Raw genomic sequence first — 10,033 nt, 5'->3', positions numbered from 1 at the left:
TAGATCACTTATTTTAAGCCAAATCTATAAATTTTTCATAAATTCATAATCACAATTATATTATATTATGTTACAGATCAAACTACTTAGACTCCCAATGTTTTGAGAAGGGAGATTCACATGTCACCAAGCTGACCAAGAAAACTTAAGCCTTAATATTATGAAACAAAAGACCAAAATTATTCAATAATTATCATCAATATTAACTAACATCAAGTCTTCTTGTATCCCAGTAACCCATTTCTAATTCCCATTTAATCAGCACATTTTGAGTCCCAGACGTATCATCTTGTCTCTAGATATATTCTCTCAGACAATAGACTTCCTTTTCAGGACAGCACAGAAGGGGACTCTGCTTCTCTGGTTACAAATCTAGAGGTTCCTAGATAATTCTGCTAGTAACAAGACAATACAGTTCAGTAGAAACATTTAAATTTGGGTTTTCAAACTTGAAACTGCAGAGAATTTCAGTTTTTGTACTTTATTTGCTGTTTCTGTCCTTACCTAATTTCTGTGTCTGATGTACAGATATTAAAAATTTTGTAAGGAGCTAACTATAGAATGAACTCTTCCACCTTTTGAAATTGTCAGACAGATACTTAAAAAATGGGGAAATAATTTCACTTTCTTTGCTATGATCAATAACATTCTATATGTAAAATCCTTAATCCAATTGTGAGAACTTATTGTTAAAACGTACTTAAAGCCTGAATTTCAATGATAAATATGTTTGGAAACCAATCACATATATGCATACACTTCTTTTTAAAAAAAAATAATTAATTAATTTTTAGTTGTCAGCACTCACCTCCATAAGGTTTTTTTTTTTTTTTTGCTTTTTGGAGGGGAAGTGGGGTTAAGTGACTTGCCCAAGATCACATGGCTAGTTTTTGTGTTAAGTGTCTGAGGACAGATTTTAACTCAGATCCTCCTGATTCCAGGGCCAGTGGTCTATTCACTGCACCACCTAGCCGCCCCATTCCAAAAGATTTTAAAATCCAAATTTTCTCCCTTTCCTTCCTCTCCCCCCACTGTAAAAGAGTATACAACCTCATGTAGGCTCTCTATATAAATTCACATTAAACATATTTTACCTTAATAATATTGTAAAGATGAATTAAAACCAATGGGAGAAGCCACAAGAAGGAAAAAAGAGAGAAAGAAAGAGAGAGAGAGAGAGAGAGAGAGAGAGAGAGAGAGAGAGAGAGAGAGAGAGAGAGAGAGCAAATAGTATGTTTCAATCTGCAATCAGACTCCATAGTTCTTTTTCTGGATGTGGATAGCATTTTCCATCATGTGTCCTCTGGAGGTATCTTAGATCCTTGCATTGCTGAGAAGAGCTAAGTCTATCAAAGTTAGTTATTGCACAATGTTGCTGTTACCATGGATAATGTTCTCTTGGTTCTGTTCACTTCAATCAGCATCAATTCATTTAAGTCTTTCCAGGTTTTTCTGAAGCCCACTTGCTCATCATTTCTTATGGGATGATAGTTTTCCATTACATTCATATAACAGAACTTGCTTAGCCATTCACCAATTGATATGCATCCCCTCAATTTCCAGTTCTTCGCCACCACAAAAAGAGCTGCTATAAATATTTTTCTGCATGTGGGTGCTTTTCCCATTTTTGTGATACTTTTGGGATACAGACCTAGAAGTGGTATTCTTGGGTCAAAGGGTGTGCACAATTTTATAACCCTTTGGGCATAGTTCCAAATTGCTCTCCAGTTAGCTATTTTAAAAATTCTGTAGAGTTTTCCCTTAGTTCAGATCTCGAATGAGGTGGGAGAGCTCTTTCATTCTATTTTGTGTATGAATTCATCCCATTCACATAGTTACGATTACAAACTTTGTGTTTCTCTCTTTCTTATTACTCCATTTAATTTTTTTTTCTCTCTCTTTTAACCTGTCCTTCCACAAAAGTATGTTTTACTTCTGACCACTGCCTCCATTAATTTGTTCTCCTTCCTCTCAGTCCCATCCCATTCTCTTATCCCCTTCCCCTCTTTGTTCCCTGTAAGGTAAGATTAATTTCTATACCCAAGTGAGTGTGTATGTTATTTCCCTTTAAGCCAATTCCACTTAAAATTAGGTTTAAGTATTACCCATCAACCTCATCTTCCCCTCCACTGTAAAAGCTCTTACTTTTCAGCCTCTCTATGAGAGATAATTTCCTCATTCTGCCTTTCCCTTCCTCCTTCTCTCAATGAATCCCTCGTTCTCAAACTTTAATTTCATTTTTTGGAAACCATTCCATCATAGACAACTAAAACCCATATCCTCTTGTATATTTATACTTTTTAGAACTGCCCTAGTAATGATAAAGTTCTTAGGAGTTACAAGTATCAACTTCCCATATAGTATTGTAAATACTTTTAACCTTGTTCAAACCCTTATGATTTCTCTTTCCTGTTCACCTTTTTATGCTTCTTTTGAGTCTTGTGTTTTGAAGTCAGCTTTTTTTTCTTTTTTTTTGGAAGGGGAAAAGTAGGGCAATTGGGATTAAGTGACTTGCCCATGGTCACACAGCTAGTTTTGTGTTAAGTGTCTGAGACCTGATTTGAACTCGGGTCCTCTTGACTCCAGGGCTGGTGCTCTATTCATTGCACCACCTAGCCACCCTGAAGTCAACTTTTTTGTTGAGCTTTAGTTTTTTCAACAAGAATGCTTGAAAATCCTCTAGTTCATTAAATATCCATTTTTTTCCCTGAAGGATTATATTCCGTTTTGCTGAAGGGGTTATTCTTGGTTGTAGTTCTAAATCCTTTCCCTTCTGATAAACCATATTTCAAGCCCTCTGATGCTTTAATGTAAAAGCTGCTCAATCTTGTGTTATCCTATGACTTCATGGTATTTGAATTGTTTCTTTTTGACTGCTTGCAATATGTTCTCCTTGACCTGGGAACTCTGGAATTTAGCTATAATATTCTTGGGAATTTTCGTTTTGGGATCTCTTTCAGTAGGTGACTGGTGGAATCTTTCCCTTTCTATTTTATTTTATTTCCTTGTTCTAGGATAGCAGGACACTTTTCCTTGATAATTTCTTGAAAGGTACTGTCCAGGCTCTTTTTTAAAAAAATCATGGTTTTTAAGCAGTTCGATAACTCTTAAATTATCTCTCCTCAAACTGTTTTCTGTGTCAATTGATTTTTAATTAGATAATTCACATTTTCTTTTAATTTTAATTTTTTGATTTATTATTACTTGATGTCTCATGGAGTCATTAGCTTCCATTTGTTCGATTCTAATGTTTAAGGAATTATTTTCTTCAAAGTGGTTTTGTACTCTTTTTCCATTTGACAATTTCTTCTTTTTAAGGAATTCTTCTCTTCTGTGGATTTTTGGGTTCTTTTATATTGGCCAATTTTTATGATTTAATTTTTTTCAGTTTGTGTGTGTGTGTGTGCCTCTTTTAGCAAGATGTTGACTCCATTTTTGTTATTTTCTTGTATCACTCTCATTTTTACCTAATTTTTCCTTTATCTACCTTATTTAATTTTTAAAATTGTTTTTGAGATCTTTCAGGAATTTTTGTTGGGTTTGTGTCCAATTCACTTTTTTTTCCTCCTTTGAAGCTTTGCATGTAACTGTTTTCCCATTATCTTCGTTAAGTTTGTGTTTTGAGCTTTCCTGTTACCATAGTAACCTTCTATGGTCAGGTTTTTGTTCTTGTTGTTGTTGCTATTTGCTGATTTTTTCAGCCTATTTCTTACCTTTTTACCTTAATGTTAATGTTAAAGTTGGTATCTGTTTCCAGGATGGATGGGACCCTGTCTCAAGTTTAGTTTTGGTTTTTTTTTTTGTTTGTTTTTTGTGATATTGTTTTCAGAGTTTGCTCTGGTCATTGGTATGTTTTTGCTTTATGCAAAGTGGTATGATCTGGTGAAAGATATGGTTACTTGTCTCCTGGTCTAGGCTCCCATCTGTCAGTGAAAATAAGTACTTTTCTGCTCTGGAATTGTCACCAGGTTCCCTGCACCCATACTCCCCTGCTACTGCAAGTCTAGTATGCTAGTGCTTTAGTTCACCCTGAAACCCAGAACTGTGTATGAGCAATGCAACAGGATCCTGCACCCAGTGCAAGCAAATGGTTCCCTGTAATCTTGTTCTGACCAGTTGTTCAACTTCCTTACCATCTGTAACTGAGATCTCCCAAAGCTGAGAGCTACTGAAGCTGCTGCCTCCACTGATGAAGCCACCTCTAAGGTCTGCAGCTGCTGGCTTTCCAGGGCACTGCAGTGTAGGCCCAACCACCAGCCCAAGTCACACAAACCTTTCCTGCTCACCTGCTAAGACATCTTGGGCTGGAAAATTGTTTCACTTCAACCTTTTGTTTACTTTGCCACTCCAGAATTCAATTTGAAGAATCTTTTGGAGGGGAATTTAGGAGAGTTCGGGTGACTTCCTCCCTTTACCCTGCCATCTTGATTCCACCTCTCCAGATTTTAAAAGACTTTAAATTTTAATTTTCTTCCTCATCTTTATAGCAAAATGTCTAAAATATTTTTAGTATTCCAACACATAAATGTGGTTTGTTTTTATATATGTACATATATGAATATCAATACATGAACTTGTATAATAAATATTTGTTACAAAATCCTCACTTTAAAGTAAGTACTGTTAGATTAGTTCATAATTATATTCTAAGTTTATTTAGCCTGACATATGTGCATGTATTTTCAAATTCATTCAAACTCTTGTTTTTAAGTATCAGTCCATCCCATAGTGTTGCCACATTATATCTAGTTTTTTTTTCAATTTTGTTAACTTATCGTCTGTTTTGTTTAATTATTTATGCAAAGATCATGTAAACGTGCTTGGATCTCAATTGACTATTCCCAATTGATGTGACTTGGCAATATTTAAAATTTGAAGGCAGATACTGTTTGTTTTGAAAATTTAAAAAAAAGCTGCTCCCTTTTCATGAAATAACAGGTCTCCTGTTGTTTTTGACAAAGAATTGTACATCACCTAGTAGAACTGGGGTCACACCAAGATAACCCATGATTTACTGAATTGGGAGACTTCTGTTTAGCTAGGTATGCACTGACACGATTGCTGAAGAACACTGGAAACCCTGCAAATTGTGATTGGTCCCACAGTCTCTGTGACTAGTGCAATAAAGATGCTTATACTAGGGGTGAGGAGAAAACTTCCCTTGTAATAGACTGTAAGAGTTATAGAGTTTTTTTCTCTCATTTGAGGATTTTACTTGGCACTCTATTGGACTTGTAGTGTTTGAGGGGTCAGGGAAATGTTTTCTCTGCCCTTTCCAGTGGCCACAGTAGGTATAAGAACGTGGCAACAGGAATATGTTCATCTAGGTAAACTGAAATTCACTCTCAATCTCTGGTTGCCTCAATCTCTGGTAATGGTTAACCATTTCTTCCTCTGTGTTTCTCCTCCTAAGTATAGGTGACTGAATAATCACCCTATGAAATGAATTATTTCCAGTCATAGAAGCTATGTTGTGATTTTGAAAGTTGGGCCGTTTTGAGTGGGTTCTGGTTGTCCCATGGGAACTGCTTCCTGCAACTATATCTCCTTATAAGAAAAGGTGCATCACTACCGGGGGGAGAAGCAAAAACAAAACTTCAGGACGTGCTCCAACTTAAAAGTGGAAAGTTGCAGTGAGATGAAAATCACATAAATAAAAGCAAAGCAAAATAGGAAATAAGAACATGTCAAAATCATTATCTCATATGGTTTTGCTTAATAGTTTTTGTTTAATGGAACATGTTTAGAGTTTTCTTATTATAAAATGATTATGATATCAAAACATAATTCATCAATAAAATGTGTATTTTAAAAATTAAAGTTGGCATATATAATTCACATACCATAAAAACAGGAAATTAGAACGGGTCCCAGAAGAGAGAAATAGAATATTATTTTACAAACAAACAAACCAAGTACAAAGTAGAAAATTTTTTGTGTTAAGGAATTAGTTTGGTTCTTAACACTAGGGAATATAGGAAAGGAATTATATAGAGGAAGGTGTTTTGAGTAACATAAATTGTTGATTTTTGAAAGATGAGATATGGGAAGCTGTGGGATATGAATTGTAGAGAAGTAAAGATAAGATGTGAGAATGTATAAACACCCCAAAATCTCTGGAAAGGACCTAGGATTAGGATGGAAAGGTGAATGAATATATGAAATAAAATACTTAGAATTAGTATATAATAATACTGATTGGATAGATGCTTATTTAGCTATACATTAAGATAATCTGAAAAATTTATTTGCATTAGATTTGGGATTGAAAAAAAATTCTTGTTTTATTTTGTTGACTGGGGCCTTTATGTTAATGGACTTGCCCAAGGTCACAAAGGTCATATACTTTAGAAGTAAGTGTTCCTGATTCCAAGTGTAGTTCTCTCTTCACTATTAAACACTGTCTCTTATTCTGTAAACTATTTACAAAAAGAGAAGAAAAGAAAGAAAGGAAGAAAGAAAAAAATGAGCTAAAACTGAATGAAATTAGGTATGAGTTTGTTGTTGAGTCATGTACATTTCTTTATAACTTTATTTGGGATTTACTTGGCAAGGATACTAGAGTGGTTTACTGTTTTCTCATCTGGCTTCTTTTAGAGATGAGAGAACTGAGGCAAATGGGGTTAAGTGACTTGCTCAGAGTCATACAGCTAGTTAAATATCTGAGGTCAGATTTGTACTTATGTAGAAGAGTTCTCATGATTCCAGGCATAGCATTCTACCCACTGTGTCACCTAAGTGCCCATAAGTAACAATGAGGATTATGAATGTAAAGTGAATAATATTTCATTTTTCTGTTAATTTTACACTAATACTGGAATTTAATTTCTTGAAAGTCAGGCATTTTAATAGGGGCATAAGGAAAATGAGTATATTTATTTTGAAACAGAAAGAATTAAAAAAATGTATGATCAAAGGAATGACCAAGAGGGAAAAACAAGTCATGTTCTCCTTCCAAACAGACTAATGGTATGTAAAAATAAGCTTCAACACTCCCAAAAAAACTTTCAAAGAAAAATAAACACAAAAGGTTTAAAGAATAAAATAGGCATTCCTAATTGCAGAAGGGTTTTATAAAGAACATGGAAAAACCAAGATGAAGACAGAACCGAATGTATGTATATATGCATATGTGTGTGTATATATGTATATATATGTATGTATGTATGTATACATATACTATATTCCAGGTACTGTGTTAGACACTGAAAATAAAAATGCAAAAAAGAAAAAAGAAATAATACCTACTCTTAGAATTAAATTCTTTTTGGGGAGACAATATGTATATATTGTAGATACAATGTAGTGAAGATGATAAACAGACAAACACAGAAGAAATAAATTGGGATGTAAGGGACACTAAGGGAAAAGAGCTTAGAAAGGAGAATAGAATTTAGCAGAGGAGTTGAGCCTTGAAGGAAGTAGACATTTTAAAAGGCAGAGGTGATCAAGAGATGAAGAATGAAGACCCTTGTGCAAAGGAAGGGGGCAGGGTAGAAGACAGAATGCTCAGAGAACAGCAAGAAGGTTAGACTGGTTGAATTATAAAGTATGTGAAGAGGAGAAATGAAAAATAAGACTGGATGGGTCACCAGAGTAATTGTGTGATGACTTTAAATACCAAGCAGAGTAGTCTGTATTTTTTTTCCTAGAGGCAATAGAGAACCTGTGATTTAGGAAAGATTATTTTGAAGACTCTTGCAGTTGTCAAGGAGATGTATAATTTACAGGTACCAATGATGAGAATTATCAGGGGGACTTAATGTAGGAGGTGAGACAAACATCTACCCATAGGAGTAAAGAGTAAGAGAAAGATGCAACAGATGTTGCAAGGAGAGAATCAACAAGACTTGGCAACTAATTGGGAATTAGTGATATAGGAGAGAGAAGATTTGAGAGCAGTAATGCATTTATGAACCTACGTTATTAGAAGTATACTCTCATTAACAGGAATTTTGGAGGAGAGTTTGCTTTTGCAGGGAAAGTGACGAGTTCTCTTTTGGAAATCGAGCTGGAGAAGCCCTATAGGCAAGTGATGATTCAAAACTGGAATTCAGGGGAGAAATAAGGCCTACATATACAGATTTTTGTAGTAAACACATAAGGTTATAATAATCAACCCTCCGAAAATTGATGAGATCAACAAGGTTTGGGCTACAGAGAGGAGGACCCAGTAGAGACCTTAAGGGCGGCCGCAGTGAGGGCACAGCATCTGAATGATTTTAAAGCAATAGAGACTACAGAAAAAGCTGTCAAACTGACAACAGGTACAATATAGGGTTTTTGCAGGAATCTTGCAGCAAAGGTTAGCAAACAGTGCAAAGTTCATGAAATGAAAATCACAGCAGTATGCCATAGAGAGCCAGAAAGATATGACTAACTATTTGAACTTAAGAGAAATACTGGAACCTGCCAAATTCAAGACATGGGAAAGATTTATATTTGGACCACGAAAAGTCTTCAATAAAACAAAGCTTGATTGTTTTTCTTTACTGTGTAAAGATATAGTGCACTAGATTAATTTTTGATATGTGACAATGTCATTATGTCACAACTCCTTTACTTAGTGATTAAATGGCAAGAAATTAAATTGATGACAATGAAACAATTAACTCTGTAAATACCTACTGCTGTGTTTCTGGTCTATAGGTCCATAGGTTTTCTTATAAGAATATACATTTCAAGAAATATACACCTTAATAAAAATGAGATGTAAAGTTTTAAAATTAAGGTTGTGATGTGTGAGTCCAGTTACAATTATATGATGAGAAAGAAATAAATTAAGAGGGATGTGATAAGATCACTATATACTAAGTCCCATCCTGCCACCAAATCCCCTCCCCTCCAGCATGGATCAAGTTAAATTTTTACTGAAAGTTGACATAACTTGTTGACTTGTCTGGCCCAGGGGGTTAAAGCTCAAGCTCCATCACCTTTGACATCACCTTCTGGTCACCTAAGGGCAAAAAATACCTCTCCAGAGTCTTTCACACTGGGTAGACTTGGTGGAATACACCAAGACCACACTGACCAGGGGACTAGAAGTATTTTTTAGTAGAAATTGGAGGGTTGAATCTACCCAAGCTTGATGTTGTACTATCCTTGTTGACAACCCTCTGTGCTATAGTTAAGTATGCTTTCTTTTGTTAATGGATGAATTATCCTTAAGAGTATTTCTTGTTGTTATTATTCCAGTAATGAACTTAAACTAAAAGGGCACCAGTCTGAGTTAGACCTGCCTCAATAGGGTGCAACATCCTTGATATAGAGGCAAAACTTCAAGATTAAGGTCACAAGTTCTGCCCCCCTCCAATGTTGCTATATGCCTCTTTGTCATATGTTGAAGCTCTAGGGAATTTGCATGGTTCTGGTTATAGGTTACATAGTTTTGACAGGAGCTGAAAGGAATTGGCTCACCCCTATTGAAATATCAAAGGTTCCCAGAGAGAATAACCTCCAAGGTGAGGTGAAAATATGCCATCAATCTCTCTACTTAGCACCTCAAAATATCTTGTATACATATGTCATTTAAAATATCACTTTCCATATTAATCTCCCTGATGATTCTAAATATTGGAAGCCACATAGCTCCAATCAATCTTTTAATGGATGACTCCTTCCTTAAGATGGTAACACTCAGCCTTTCCTCTGCCACCTCTCAAATTGAAGAATGACTCGTGATAAGAGAGGGCATACTGGGGGAAGGGGTAATCAGTATGTTTGCCATCTTGGGGTGGGGGGTAAGGGAGAGATAGAGAGAAAATTTAGTACTCAAAATCTTGTGGAAATGAATACTGAAAACTAATAATAAATAAATAAATTCTAAAAAAAAGAATAACTCACATGTTCAAAATTTATACCCTCAATACAATTCATTGAATACTGGATATGTGTCCAAGTTATTAATGTATTTTAACTACTCACATCAGCCAGTGTTACATCTGTGGTCTATTGATGTTACTTGTTTGGGTGGTGCGGGTTATAGCCCATCAAGGACTTTTCATTCTTTTTGATTCCTTTCTGTGGCTTCCTA

The sequence above is a fragment of the Petaurus breviceps genome, unplaced genomic scaffold, assembly GCF_028583685.1.
Source record: "Petaurus breviceps papuanus isolate PSGF00001 unplaced genomic scaffold, PetGlider_PUasm1.0 213, whole genome shotgun sequence".
NCBI lineage: Eukaryota > Metazoa > Chordata > Mammalia > Diprotodontia > Petauridae > Petaurus > Petaurus breviceps.
This window is presented reverse-complemented; position numbering follows the sequence as displayed.